Source organism: Chenopodium quinoa, unplaced genomic scaffold (genome assembly GCF_001683475.1).
Source record: "Chenopodium quinoa cultivar QQ74 unplaced genomic scaffold, ASM168347v1, whole genome shotgun sequence".
NCBI lineage: Eukaryota > Viridiplantae > Streptophyta > Magnoliopsida > Caryophyllales > Amaranthaceae > Chenopodium > Chenopodium quinoa.
Genome location: NW_018745080.1, coordinates 2,723,158 through 2,736,071, shown reverse-complemented (window position 1 = coordinate 2,736,071; position 12,914 = coordinate 2,723,158).

Below are 12,914 nucleotides of genomic sequence, written 5' to 3'. Positions count from 1 at the left end.
TGTTTTACTTATACAGTTATACTCTTATATATATATATATATATATACTACTTCGTATGTGTCTACGTAGCATTATTGGGTGTATGCAGTGCAACTATAAGAATGTGGACTGACTGACTGAGACAAAACACAAAAGTTATGGTTGCTTCTATGTAAAATAATTTTAATAAAATACCAAATAATGAAAAAAGGGAAAATATTACTTGTATAAAGAGTCTGGACAACATACGAAGTTTTTTTTTTAATTAATCTTACAGAGTTTAGAGTACGAGTATATTATTTGCACCATTTTTCTATTTAGGATGTCCCAAATTTACTTGCCCAAATTTGAAAAGTAAAAAAAAAAAATTCTCTCTATATTTTCTCTTGAATTGGATTCCATATTACTCACTCTGTTTTTTTTTTTTTTTCCTTAATCTCTAGTTTTACACATGCATAAAATTTTGTAGAAATGGTCATGGCATAGGGCAAATAATTCGGAATGGATAGAGCACAATGTTCCCATGCATTCATTACATATTTGAATATTGTTTGTCCCACATTAAAAAAAAAATAAAGTAATGACCATTCGAAATAGGTGAAACACTTTATACTATGGGCTTTTGACTTGTGGCAAAACCCAATCCAAAACCTGGACGAGTGCACCAACTTTCGTGTGATCTCAAATTCTCTGTATAAGCATCTCTATACACTCCATACTTCCACAGTCTTGTTCAAATTTTTTGGCTTTAGATTGAATAGGCGGATTGGAACCCATAAAAAATAAAATCAACTCGAAAGTCAGACTGGTTTCTTTCAATCCAATCCGGTCTAATCTAGTAGACCAACCCAAATTATCAACAATATTATGATCGGCCAAACACTGAGGCTTATATACTCCGTAATTTATTTGTTGATAAGTATATTAGGTGACTCGTACTTCGTAGCTTTGTCCGCCCGATCGGGCGGACATTGCCCGGTCTGACCGGGCGGAAGAAGAAGAGGTGCCTGGCAAATTCGTTGAAGAAGCTGCTCTCGCGCCCGACCGGGCGAGCCTTCGCCCGACCGGGCGAGCCTTCGCCCGATCGGGCAGACCTTGCCCGGTCTGACCGGGCGGTGGGGGTTGGATACGTTGAAGCATTCGTATGGAGTTTTCTTCTCGCGCCCGATCGGGCAGACCTTGCCCGGTCTGACCGGGCGGAGAAGGAAAAATACGGAACGCGGATTTTGCGGTTTTAGGTTATCTTATTTTATTATCTTTTTGCCCAAGTATCTTTTAATTAGGGATTAATATAAAACCTCCCTAATATCAGTATTAGGGTCAAGAGAGACAGAGTGAGAGCCGTTCTTGAGAAATACAAGAATCATCTTTGTAATCTTTGCAGTTTATAGTGAAATCATTCGATCTCGGTGCCCGTGGACGTAGCTATCACATCGATAGTGAACCACGTAAATTCTTGGTGTTGTTCTTATTGTTTGCATTGAATTTCTTTATTGTTTTCTTGTTTGTTTTCGACCTTTGCTTCCGCTGTCGCACAACAATTGGTATCAAGAGCTCAGGTTCAATCCTTGGAGAGTTTCTTGAAGATAACAATGGCAGGAGATTCAACAATAAGAATTGAGAAGTTTACCGGGAAAAATAGTTTCGGGCTATGGCAAATTAAGATGAAGGCTCTGTTAAAACAACAGCAGATATGGCGTCCGTTGGCTCCAAAGAGTACTACTTCGGAGTCAGGAGACGGACCGACTGACTCGCAGTTAGAAGTTATGGAAGAGAAGGCACACTCTACCATATTACTTAGTCTTGATGATCAAATCATCACGGAGGTTGCTGATCAGGAAACGGCGGCTGGATTGTGGCTGAAGCTGGAGTCATTGTATATGACTAAGTCGTTGACCAACAAATTATTACTGAAACAGCGGTTGTTTAGCCTCCGGATGCAGTCAGGTACTTCCTTACGGGAACATCTAGAAAAACTTAACTCTATTTTGCTTGATTTACGTAATTTAGATGTTAAAATTGATGATGAGGATGCTGCGTTGATTTTACTTGTATCTCTACCGTCTAGCTTTGAGAATTTTGTAGAGTCTTTTGTTGTTGGTAAGGATTCTATAACCTTAGAAGAAGTGAAGGCAGCACTTCATACTAGGGAACTCAGAATGAAAGCTACGAGTGATAATGGGGATAATGGTAGTGGGTTGTTTGTTAAGTCCGGAAAGTCTAAAAAGAATAAGGGGTTTAACAAGGGGAACAATGCTGGGTCGGGTGCTGGAAACGGCAAGGATGGATCTAGTAAAACTACTACTAAAACATGTTATTACTGTAAAGAACCGGGTCACTTTAGGAATAATTGTCCGGTGAGGAAAAACAAGTCCCAGGCTGCTGTAGTTGAAGAGAAACCGAATGAGAGCTATAATTCAGAGGAAGATTTAGCATTAGTCAGTTCTGCTAGGTCTGATGATTTATCTGATAACTGGGTTCTAGATTCGGGGTGTTCGTTCCATATGTGTCCACGTCGAGATTGGTTTGATACATATGAACCTCGCAATGGGGTATGGTTATAGTCGGTAACAATGCTCCATGTAAGGTCACAGGTATTGGTTCCATGAGGTTGAGGACTGTTGATGGGCGGAGGTTAACTTTGACTAATGTACGGCATGTTCCTGCTTTAGGAAAGAATCTGATTTCATTGGGTACCCTGGATGACTTGGGGTACAATGGTGTGTTTTCAGATGGGGAGTTGTGTATTTTCAGAGGTTCTGAGTTGGTACTTAAGGGTATCAAAAGGAACACCCTCTATGTTTTTGAGGGTGTTACACTGCCTAGTTCTGCGGTTTGCGCATCTGTATCTCACCAGGAGATGACTAAGATTTGGCACATGAGGCTTGGTCATATGGGGGAGAAGGGGATGCAGCTATTGTCCAAGAGGGGTCTTCTATCCGGGGTCAAGGTTGCCAACCTTGAATTTTGTGAGCCTTGTGTGTTTGGTAAGAAACACAGGTCAAAGTTCAGCAAGGGTGCTCACATTACTGATGCAGTGCTCGATTACATCCATTCAGATTGCTGGGGTCCATCTAGAGTTGAAGGTATGGGAGGTTACCACTATTTTGTGTCATTTGTTGATGACAAGTCCCGATACACATGGCTTAGGTTGCTTAAGTCAAAGGATGAGGCCTTCAAAGTTTTCAAGCAATGGAAAGCTTTGGTGGAAAATCGACAAGGAAGGAAGATCAAGAAGCTACGAACGGACAATGGGCTAGAGTTTTGCAAAGACGAGTTTAATCAGTTCTGTGCAGATGAGGGTATAGGTCGGCATCATACTGTCAGGAAGACACCACAGCAGAACGGTGTAGCAGAACGGGTTAATCAGACACTGCTAGAGAGAGTTCGATGCATGCTCTCTAATGCAGGGCTTGGGAGGAGGTACTGGAGTGAAGCTGTGTTAACAGCTTGTTATGTCATTAATAGGGGTCCTCATTCTGGAATTGATTCCAAGATTCCGTTTGAGATATGGAGTGGTAAGTTGCCTAATTTTTCGAATTTGAAGATTTTTGGTTGTGTTGCTTATTATCATGTTATTGAGGGTAAGCTGGATCCACGAGCCAAGAAGGGGTGTTTTGTTGGGTACGGGGATGGTGTGAAGGGGTTTAGAATTTTTTCACCTTCGGAGGGTCGGGTCATTCTTAGTAGGGATGTTACTTTCGATGAAAACACCATGTATTCAATTAAAAATGCAGAGATTTCAGATTTGAGAAGGGAAGGAGACAATTTATTACAGACAGATGGGGTACTTGAGGTACATCAGTCTACCATTGCTGATTTACCTCGGGTACAATATATTGATGATGATGCTGATGTTCCAGTGCCGGGTACTCCTGAACCTGAGATTACTCCTACTCATTCTAACTCTGGGGATGAGGTGGAGCAATCTAATCAGGGGTCATCTAGTCAACCTGACACCATTCTTGAGATGCCTAAACGAGTTATCAAGAAGCCTGTTAGATTGATTGAAGAGATGGAGGGAAGAAATTGCTGTGTTGATGCGATGACAGGTTATGCATTGAGTGTAGCTGATGATGTAGAGTCATTTGAACCTGCCACATATAAACAAGCAATTAGTTGTAGTGAGTCTGCGCAATGGCTTGCCGCAATGGGTGAAGAGATGCAGTCTCTTTACAAGAACAGAGTGTGGGAACTGGTAAAGGTACCGGAAGGGAGGAAGCTTGTGGGTTGTAAATGGATTTACAAGAAGAAAGAAGGGTTGTCGGAAACTGAGCAAATACGTTTTAAGGCTAGGCTAGTTGCTAAGGGGTTCAGTCAGGTAGAAGGGGTTGACTTTGTTGAGATATTCTCACCTGTGGTTCGACATACTTCTATCCGTGTGTTATTGTCAATTGTAGCACATTTTGATCTTGAGCTGGAGCAGTTGGATGTTAAAACGGCCTTCCTTCATGGCGATTTGGAGGAGGAGATTCTGATGAAGCAGCCCGAAGGATTCGAAGCTCCTGGAAAGGAACACTATGCCTGCAGATTGCTAAAGTCATTGTATGGACTTAAGCAATCCCCCCGACAGTGGTACAAAAGATTAAAGGAGATGCTTAACTCGGAGTTTGACATGAAAGACTTGGGTGCAGCTAGGAAGATTTTGGGTATGGAGATCTACAGGGATCGGGCTAGAGGTAAGCTTTTCTTGACTCAGAAAAGCTACATTGAAAAGATTTTGTCTCGTTTTGGGATGGAAAAATCGAAGCCTATAAGTACGCCAACTACTGTTAGTTGTAAGTTGTCTTTGTCTATGTCACCTCAATCAGAGGAGGAGTTGTCTTATATGTCTAGAGTTCCATATGCAAACGCGGTTGGTTGTTTGATGTATGCTATGGTCTGTACTAGGCCGGATATTGCGCATGCTGTTAGTGTTGTAAGCAGGTTTATGGCTCGACCTGGGAGGGAACACTGGCAAGGGGTGAAAAGGATTTTTCGCTACCTGAGAGGGACAACTAATATTGGTCTTGTGTACGGGAATGGTAGGGAATGCTTGGTCACTGGGTACAGTGATTCTGATTATGCAGCTGATGTGGATACCAGGAGGTCTGTGACTGGTTATGTGTTCACTTTGGGTGGTTCTGTGGTTAGTTGGAAGTCTACATTGCAGTCATCAGTTACGTTGTCAACTACTGAAGCTGAGTATATGGCTTTAACTTCTGCAGCTAAGGAGTCTATTTGGCTCAAAGGCCTAGTAGGTGAACTGGGTATTGCACAGGATTTTGCTACAGTGTATTGTGATAGTCTAAGTGCGATTTGCTTAGCTAAAGATCAAGTACACCATGATCGGACGAAGCACATTGATGTCAGGTATCATTTCTTACGTACTGACAAGAGGATTAAGGTGAAGAAGATTGGGACTGCTGACAACCCGGCTGATTTCTTCACTAAGCCTGTTCCGTTTAGCAAGTTTAAACATTGCTTAGACTTGTTAAATATTGATTACTACGTGATGTAGTAGGCCCTGAGGGGCGAAGTTGGGGAGCTCCTGGTGTAGGTGTGTTGGCCTTAAGGTGGAGCTTGCCCGGGGCTTGTGATGCAGGTGGAGCATTATGAGTTGTTATACTTGGAGACGAGTATGTGATGGGTCTTGGTTGAAGACTTATCGGGATGTATGGCTTATGCATGAGTCTTGCATCGGGTTTGGCTTGAGATGTTTTTCACTATGTCTTGATGGGGTCGTTTGCTGACTACGAGTTCTCGTCAAGGTGGAGATTGTTGATAAGTATATTAGGTGACTCGTACTTCGTAGCTTTGTCCGCCCGATCGGGCGGACATTGCCCGGTCTGACCGGGCGGAAGAAGAAGAGGTGCCTGGCAAATTCGTTGAAGAAGCTGCTCTCGCGCCCGACCGGGCGAGCCTTCGCCCGACCGGGCGAGCCTTCGCCCGATCGGGCAGACCTTGCCCGGTCTGACCGGGCGGTGGGGGTTGGATACGTTGAAGCATTCGTATGGAGTTTTCTTCTCGCGCCCGATCGGGCAGACCTTGCCCGGTCTGACCGGGCGGAGAAGGAAAAATACGGAACGCGGATTTTGCGGTTTTAGGTTATCTTATTTTATTATCTTTTTGCCCAAGTATCTTTTAATTAGGGATTAATATAAAACCTCCCTAATATCAGTATTAGGGTCAAGAGAGACAGAGTGAGAGCCGTTCTTGAGAAATACAAGAATCATCTTTGTAATCTTTGCAGTTTATAGTGAAATCATTCGATCTCGGTGCCCGTGGACGTAGCTATCACATCGATAGTGAACCACGTAAATTCTTGGTGTTGTTCTTATTGTTTGCATTGAATTTCTTTATTGTTTTCTTGTTTGTTTTCGACCTTTGCTTCCGCTGTCGCACAACATTATTCTTGATGTTTTTTTTTTTTCTTGGATAAATTATTTTTACAATAGATCTATCTCTCAATCCAAGTACAAAATATGCGTTCGGAATAAATGATTATAATAATGTCACTTGTTTTAGAAAAATTAGGTATTCATAATAATGTCACTTTTTTTTTTTTTTTTTACACGATAATAATGTCACTTTTCTTTGCTATTGCTAAAATATAAGGAAAAAAAAAATGTCACTTCTCAGTATTAAATCAATGTCCCGTTACATGTCATTTTAAAATATTAATAAGACAGTAACGTATATTCTAATATTAATGCAGTCAACAGTATAATTTCTATTTTAATTAGATAGGACCATGCAAATTTAATGTAATGAATTAGAAGTCTAGAATATTAATATGATTGAAATATACTTCTTTCTGTTTTTTTTAATCATCAATTACTACTTTGTTTGATAGATACCATCTTTCAATAATACTATACGACCATATTATATGAAGGAGTATTTAATTATGTAAACTTTTTTTAAATCATAAAAAAAAAAAAAAAACGAAATAATATTAAGAAATACACATCGAGATAGATTTCCTATAAGATCAGAATGAGTTAAATTAATTATTAATAATCATTTGATCACATATATGGCCAAAATCCAAGCTCTGAAGCTCAGGACGTCGAGTAGTTAAAGTTTGATCCATATATAAGGGACCATAACTTCAACTCTAGCTATGGTCTTAAGGCCTAATAGAGAGCACTTTAGGGTTCGAGTTCTCTTACCTCATCTCCCAATCGGTGCACCTGTATAGTAGGGCACTGGTCGGATTTCATTACCTAGCAAATGTCAAAGTTCACCATTGAAATACTTTGTTGCTAAAAAGTGTTGTACTTAAAAAAAAAAAAAAAAAAAAAAAAAAAAAAAAAAAAAAAAAATGTGGTCAAGCAAGCTACAAGGCCTTGCAGGTTATCATTGAAAACTAGTGTATAGCTCATGCGTTGCATCGAGTTACTACTTTATTGATTTCTTGTGATTATATGTATTTGATATTTACGATGTCTTTATTTTTGTTTTCTTTTTTAATTAGACCTTGTGATTTGCAATTATATACATTTATTTTCATGTTTATAACATGGTTGATACTTAACTTATATGGTTAAATAACCATTTTTCGTATAAGAGGTTAGGTATTCGAATCTCCTTAGTCTCATGTTTTTATATGGAGTAATGTTGGGTGAGGTGGCATAATGATTAAGATTGATTGAGTAGTGTTGTGGCATAATGAGAGGTTGAGTAGGTGATGTGACGTAATAAAAAAAGTCAGTGGCACATAATTAAAGATGCTTTTATATGCACTATCCTATATAATACGCAACGTTCCTAGCGTCGTTGTTAAACGGTTAGCCTTACCTTTTGCGTCGTTGTTTCCTGTTTACTAGAGCACGTTTATTGCTACATTACTTCTACTTGCTGCTTCCTCCTAGTTTCAGCCAGCTAAATACTTGCTGAAATCTTAACTTTCATTAATGATGATTGCCACTTGTCTTATCTTATATGTATCAAATGATTAATTCTTGGATTATTTATTAGTTGATTGGTGTATGAGTTAATCGGTTGTCAATTTGTTGTATTTGACCTTACTTAAACCTTCATTAATTTTTCCTCTAGTCACATCTTGGATTGGCAAATCTTTTGAGATATAGTCTACTTGAAAATTCATTTTCTTTGTCATTAGGCTATATACTTCCTCCGTTCCTTAATAGATGAGACGTTTTTTTTATCACGTTTGCCAACACACAATTTTCACGAGTTATATCTCCCATTATCATCATTGTAAAAATTATAAAAAGTGGATATTAATAAAATATACATTGAGACGATTCAAACAATATCCCACATGATTATGTTTTATCGTAGCTGCAAATCATAAAAGCTAGTCAAAGTGTTGTTTGTGAATAGTGCAAAAGTCAAACTGTGTCATCTAAAAAAGAACGGAGGAAGTATAATTTAGGGAACTTTTGGTATGACTAATGAAAATGGAGTGGAAAGGAAATAAATAAGTGGGAGGAAATGAATCATTTAACCCTTATCTTTCCATTTGTTTGGTTTAATCATGGAAATAAATCACTTAAATCTATCTTCCTTTATTTTTGTTTCAGGAGAGTAAGGGTAATTGTGACCTTAGGTTTTAGCGAAGTAAATGGGTAGATTACCCTTAGGTAATGGTAATTGTTATCCAAACCTTCCAATCAAACACTTGGTAACGATCGTGGTTTATTTGAATCCGTTTCAAAAAAAAAAAAATCCAACCAAACATGCTCTTAGTGTAATCATGAATATGATCACCGTCTTACACTATTTTTCATCTAATTGCAGCAACCGCACTTCCACTCCACATTAATATGATATGTTCACTTTAGAACTAGATCACACGAATTTGTTTTTAGTTACCATCCTAATAAAAAAAGCCATACTGAAGAAATGTACTCTTACTTATAAAGAAGTCTTTTGTTCCTTATTCTTTACATGTGAGATTTGGTATGAACAACACCTACAAAACTTTATATTATAAGTCAAAGAGAAAGGGTCAAAATAACAAAATTTAATTTAAAATACTCCCAAAAGAGACATAAAGAGGGACTTACAAAGTAATAGGTTTTACGGTTTTACATAGTACTAATAATAACACAAAGTGTATTAATATATTCCATGTCCCAATTTATATGTTACACTTTTTATTTACGCTCATCCTGATTTTATTGGGCAAATTTTTTACGACATGGTTTCACTAATAAATCAACTCTCACCTTGCACTACCAAAAGTTAGGCCTTGCACCCTCTTTCATTTATTCAAAAAACCCGTGCACTTTCTTAGCTCCCATTAATCTACTTTTCAACTAAAATTTTATAGATGATCAAACATATGCTAAAATCAACGAATACGTTATACGTATACGAACTTGTGGCAAAATCTCAAGTCTCAAAAACAAGATACGGAATAAATCTAATATCATATCATATTATATCATATCACTAATAAATAAGTCGGATTCGCAACCAGGCTACAAGTCAGCGACACTTGGCGTTTCAATTATTCGCCAAGTGTCGCGCCACGTAGGTGACAAATATGTTTTATTGTAACACATATGATGTTAAGTAAGTAAACTTTGAATAGATTTTTTAAGATAAAATTGTTGTATAGAGTTTTATTATCGCTATACTTCTAATATTTCGTATATACAAAATTAATTATAGCTTTTAATAACTATCCTATAACTTGGTTCTATTTCCATCATAAAATTCGATTTAAAAAGTTCTTTAAAATAAGATCCATTTATAATATATTTAATTCATTAAAAAAAAATTAATAGAAAATTAGTAAAAATAATTTTAGTTTGGTTAAAATACTTGTAGTTTAGTAAAATAATTTAAGTTCAATAAAAATAATTTCAAGTCAAAAATAACATAGATATCTATTTACAAACAAAACTACAAAAATTACACTATTATATGATATTGTAAGTCTAAATATCATACAGATTAAATGACCATATTTCACATTCAAGCTAAAAGTTTATCCTAAAATTTTATCATCAATCTGGGCATCGCCCGGGCACATAACTAGTCACTAATAAATAAAACCGGACTCGCAGCCAGGGCACGAGACAGCGACACTTGACATTCCAGTTTTTCGTCAAGTATCATGCCACGTAGGCGAAAAATATGTATTATTGCGACACATATGATGCTAATTAAGCGATTCTTGGATAGATTTTTTTAAGATAAAATTGTTGTATATGGTTTTATTATCACTATTCTAATATTTCATATATACAAAATTAATCATAACTATTAATAAATATTGTATAACTCGATTTTATTTCCATCATAAAATTCGTTTCAAAAAATTCTTTAAAATAAGATCCATTTATAATATATTTAATTTAGTTACAAAAATAATAGAGAATCAGTAAAAATAAGTTTTAATCAGTAAAAATAATTTCAGTTTGGTAAAAATACTTTCGGTTTAGTAAAAATTCAATAACAATTATTTCAAGTCGATAACATAGGTATCTATTTACAAACAAAACTACAAAAAGTACACTATTATATATATCATATGTCTAAATATCTTACATTATCAAAAGATATTATATGCCCATATTTAACATTCAAGCCAAAAGTTTATCCTAAAATTTTATCAACAATCTGGGCATCCCAACATACAAAACTAGTATACATATATAAAGGGGAGTTTTTTCCTGATTATAAATTTTAGTTATAGCCAATTAAATAAAAGATTAAATTCTTATAGAATTAGATAATTCAAATGCCACATCAGCAAAATTGGCCAATGAGATTTTAAAGTTGAAATTAATTAAATATAATATATTATCTTTTGAGATTATGAATTTTATCTAAATATAAAACAAATAAGAGAAAATTCACAGATTATTTTAAAATAAAAATATTAAATGATATACTACGTACAACGAATAAAATAACAAATTTTATCACTTAAATAAAAAAAAATATTTGTTTTAAGAAATACTAACAAATCGTGCTTTGAGCTTTATCTAATAAATAAATAAAAAAAAATAAAATAATAAAATAAAAAGTGGTGGAATAGAAAGAATGCCATTAAACATGTGAACGTTGTTAATTAAACATGGGCCTGTAAAGGTGGTTAGGAGAAGTCCGGCAATAACTAACTTCTCGGCGTGCGCCCACTCTCCTTAACTCGTACCAGTTTTGAAAGCTCCTCTTATTTTAAGTATTCTTAATCAAGATCTCACATATTGTAATGTATTTCACAATAAAATTTAGTAAAATTAAATTCAGCAAGTTTTCATATTTTGGAATCGATGTAGTAACAACAATACACCATACAATTAAAAAAATAAATTTGTTATCCATAGTATTTTAATACTTTGTAGAAAGCTTTATCATATTTTGGAAGTCATATACATATATATAGGTTATCGAAAAAAAAAAAAAAAAAAAAAAAAAAAAAAAGAGAAGTCTTATATAGTTATACACTTTAACTTTGTATTTACCAAATAAGACTTGACTCACTTGGTAAGGTTTTACTTCAAATTCTACCGATGTGGGTTCAAATTCGATCATGTGTGATTCTATATACCAACAAAGTGTTGGCTCACTTGGTAAAGTTTGTTGGCTCACTAGGTAAGGTTCTTACCTCTGATTAGAGGTGATCAAAAAATTGGGTCAGGATGGGCCTTAACATGATACCTCGTGCCCAAACCCGTAAAAAAGTAGCGGGTTTTTCGGGCTTTTTCGGACCGAGTTTGGGCTTTTAACTAAAAATGCGTTTTTAGGCTTGCCCAACCCCGCCCTATTTTCGAGCTGGATTGCGCTGGGATAGCGGGTAGGGCCGATGTTGATCACCTCTACCTCGGATCCTTGAGGTGTGGGGTTTGAATCCTACCAAGTGAGAGTACTTGGGGGTAGAGATTCCCCTTTACTCCCAAGTGCCTAGCACGTAAATATTGAATCAAAAAACTGTGAGGGTTTAGGTCTGGTAGGGTCCTCCTTACCATTTATTTTTTTTTTTAAAATGTGATTCTATATATAAGCTTTATTCTCTTCAAAGTTCATATGAATACTACGAGTGATTAGTAAAAATGGCTTTTATTTTTTTAAGAAAAGTAAAATGGTTTTTTTTTTTTTTTTTTTTTTAAGAAAAGTAAAAATGGGTAATTTACTTTCGAGAAAATAAATTTTAACTTAGAGTTTTGAGTTGTTTTAATAATCCCATTAAAAGATAAAAGCAAAGTGCTAATAATTGAAAATGAGACAATGGCATATAATTAGCACTGTCAAATTTCAAACCGAAACCTTTTAACTGCCTAAAACCAACCGACCCAAATAAGAATTAAATCGACTAAAAATCGATCTTTTGAAATCGAAAACCGACCAGAACCTTATTTTAGTAAACCCGAAATTGAACCGATCTGAATAATGTTAAACCATATAAGAACCAAACGCGTTAACGAACCGAACTGAAATAAAACCGAACTGAAAGAGAACTGAACCGTTTACAACCTGAAACTGTTTGAAGCGGGATAAAAATAGTTACACCGAACCGTTAACAAACCACAACCCCTTTGCACCGAACCGTATACAAACTGAACTGTTTATAAACCGGACCACTTACAAACTGAACCGTTTATAACCAAACTGTTCATGAACCGGACTGCTTATAAATCGAATCGTTTATAAACTGCTTAGTGCTTACTATAAAGGAAAGATTAAATCACGCTAAAAGGAAATTTTTTAAATGAAATTTAATTATGCACACATGTTTTCTACGGAGTACATTATTGTTTTCCTTGACTTTTTTATGTAATTATGGATTGAGCAAAAATAATCTTCATCTTCTCTTTAAACGACATCATCAAAGTGCTTTATATTTTGCTCGGAATTATATATATTGGACCAAAACTGGCCTAGTCAAATTCTTATGATGTGCTATTATAATTCTTGAATTTTTAGAATGAGATGATTGCATCCTTTGATCTTTCAAAAACAAATTAAATTC